Raw genomic sequence first — 3691 nt, 5'->3', positions numbered from 1 at the left:
TCACTATTATCTTAATGAAAATTGTTAGCTATTACAGTATATAGCACACATGGTTCAATGTTCCGATCCAGTGCTCCGATTATAAGTGATTTGTGTATCTGAAGTATAATGTAATCAAAACAGCAATCAGACCAGTTAATAAGAATATTATCTAATAGAAAATGAAATGAAATCTTTAAGTTTTACGTCCCACGGTTATGCCGGTGAGGCTAAAGGAGACGGTGATAATGAGAGATGAATGAAAATGGTGGAATGAAGAAAGTGGGAGGAAACGGGAGAACCCCGAGAAAACCCACGAGCACGGTGTTTGTCCACCACAAAGTTCACTTGGCGGGGGCTGGGATCGAACCCGGGACCCCAAGCACCAGAGGTGAACGCTCTACCACTGAGCCACCGCGCCCCGCATTATCTAATAGACAATTAATAACTGACTGATAAATTTATAAATTATATGTATCCTTCAGTGTGTAGATTCATTTTTTTGGAACATTTTATATTTAAAACAAAAATAAACAAAGCCATAATTTTAATATTGAGAGCTAATGTTCCAAAAATTATTCAAATATCCATACGATAAGCCTATATTGCAATTAACCTACTAAACTATTGCCATAAAAATAAACAGACTTGTTGGAAAGAGAACAAAATTATAATAATTGTCGCCAATTAAAAATAAAATTGAAGAATACTGCATATCTTAACTAAAATTCGAATTCACCATGAATTTATCATATATTTATTTTTCTCAGTACCAATACGCAAGCAGAAATCCTAACGTAAATCTATTCGTTCATAATATTACAAGAATCAATGATTTAGATACGCTATTTCACGAATAAACCTGCTCTCATCTGTACGTTGGGTATTATCATCGAATCAAAAGTTATTCTTTGGTAAATCGATGTAACATCTCTCATGGAATATTTATAAGAAATAATTGGGATACAACTTTGTGTTAACACGTGTAACGGACTATATGTATCCGTTGCAGTTAAATATATTAAATGTTATACGATAAACTCGGGTTCTGTACCTACGGCGTGTTCGTTTACTATAATTGAGGAGTTTGATGTAATAAGGGCGTACCTCAGTGTATGCCCTTTTTGCATCAAACGCATTTGTGGCTTTTGCCATGCTTGTTTAGCCTCCTGGTAACATTTCAATTCAATGTCGGAATAAAATGCTGCATAACACATTGTTTTATGTAAGAAAAAAACATTACTTCAATTTTCAACATCGTTTTTCCCCAACTGCATGTTTCAGACTTACGCCCTTATTGCATCAAACCCCTCAATTGTTAATTGCTGATTTCCCATTTAATTTCAGTAAATTTCGAATTATTTTCATGACGATATATTTTATGACTCGCATTGCACTAAAATTAAATGGATGTAATGACAAGCAGCTTATCACCATTCTTCATCTTCTTATGACCGAAAATTTCTACTTTTTCGTTTTTGTTCCTGAAATCGACATATTAAATGTTCATATTTCTGATACATTTTAATTATTATTCTGATAGTTAAATATCCATAATTCTGAAAAACTAGTTTGAAAACAATCAAATATAGCTTATTTTCATATACTGGAGCTAATAATTTCTAGTAATTTTAAGTCAGTATATTTGGAAATAATTGAGAGAAATATGAAAATAACGCTTTGACCCTAAAGATCCTGAAATTCATAAGAATCTGATGAATGGTATTAACTTCTCAACTTTACGTCGGAAAACGTATATTATCTAAGTATATTACAATTGTAGACATAATCTTGTATTCGTACTTTAACTGAAGTTTATGATAAACTGCTAGCAGAATAAGTCTGAAACACGAATTGGTCGCACTTTATATGCTCTGTCTATGAATTTTGTAGGTAATTATGCATATGCACGAAGTTGTCTACATTATCCTGTTTCACGTTATTGTGTAATGGAAGTACACCTACACACACACACACACACATCCTTATAGTCGCTGTATTTTTTATTTAAATATATATTTATTTAAATCATATTATTTCACCATTAAATTCAACAATAATTCAAATTTTATGTAACTTATAATAAAAGTTATTGTGTAATGTAAGTGCACATACTCACACACACAGTAACTTTTATTATAAATTACATAAAATTTGAATTATTGTTGAATTTAATGGTGAAATAATATGATTTAAATAAATATATATTTAAAGAAAATATACAGCGACTATAAGGAATCATTAAATTAAGTTTATACGAATAATCTCATATTGAAATTCAAGAAAACAACATTGATTATCAATATTGCACTAACTTATTTCGCGGATTTTATCACATTAGATCATGTTGTTTGTTACGATGAAAATCTGTGAATTCATAACATCTACAGTTGTTTACCAATGGTAATAAAACAACTTTTAAGAGTCTGTTCTATTCAGAGAGCGAATGTACAGATTATAGAAATGTCTTTCCAATGAAGTTATACATATATTTGGTTTTCTTTATGGGTCACTCACGTCTTTTAACTCATCTGCAATCTGAAGTCCGAATACTTTTTTCCGCAAAGAGAAAAAGGCCTGTGAGATATTTTGATTCAACGTGTCATGACACAGTAGTTTAGTTATTTACTTTTCAAAGTAATAACACCTGTCTAGTTATAGTTATTTATTTTAGATATTGCCATCTATAGAAATTAGTATTAAATTCCATCAAATGAACAAGTGATTTTACAGCATTTACAGAAAATAGAAGCAAATGAACTGATTAACAAATTATGAAGGAACTTTTATGATAACTACAATCGGAACGGTTTTTATACAAGTAGATCTATAAAAAAAACTTAAATTGGAAGAATAGAACTGTATGCGCCATAAATTAAATAAAACAGAAAATTATAATGAAATATACTTATTTAGTTAAAATGATTAATTCATTTTATATACTCTAACAGATTAAGTTCAAACATTTCCTAAGTTGTACTAAAACTATAAAGATTATTATATGAATGTTGAGTGTGTACACAGTACTAATTGCTGATGCAATAAATACAAAGAATGGATAACAGTGTCCCTATTCCTCATACAGTCAGATTATAATTCATCAAGCATACTCCATCTTGATATATACTGCAACTTACAACATGATTATAAATAAAGTTAGAGACTGCTTCCATTAATCTATGTATTACGTATTTATTAGTTCATCAAAAATTACAGAACATGATTTGAGGTCACAAATCTAAATACACTATAGCTTCATATTAAAAACCGGTCCAGAATTTTTAGTATCATGTCAATCATGACCTATCCGATAATGAAATTACAATAACGGCAACAACAAAACACAAAATCAATATGATTGGACAATTGCACTAAAGTCTATTCACGTCTACAATAAAAAACGCACATATTGATGAAAATCAATCAAAAGGAGAGACGAAAGTCATCACGTGACACAATATATTTCAAGTAGGATAAGAGAGAAATTCATCCTGTTGTCTTTGACCTACGTATTTTAATAATAAATAATATAGATTATAATTAAGTCTTAAAGAAAAAAGATACTGATATTTAATCTAGTTCACATAATTTTGACGAAAGACTTTCTGAGAATACTTCTCTTTCAGATTGCTGGAAGAATCATACCCCAACCGTGACAGACTTCAATCCTAAGCACTAAGAGTGATCTGTACACCTTAAAGAAGAACACTAT

This window comes from Thermobia domestica, chromosome 4, assembly GCF_964235325.1.
Source record: "Thermobia domestica chromosome 4, izTheDome1.hap1.1, whole genome shotgun sequence".
NCBI classification, from domain to species: domain Eukaryota; kingdom Metazoa; phylum Arthropoda; class Insecta; order Zygentoma; family Lepismatidae; genus Thermobia; species Thermobia domestica.
Note: the sequence above shows the minus strand (reverse complement) of the source record.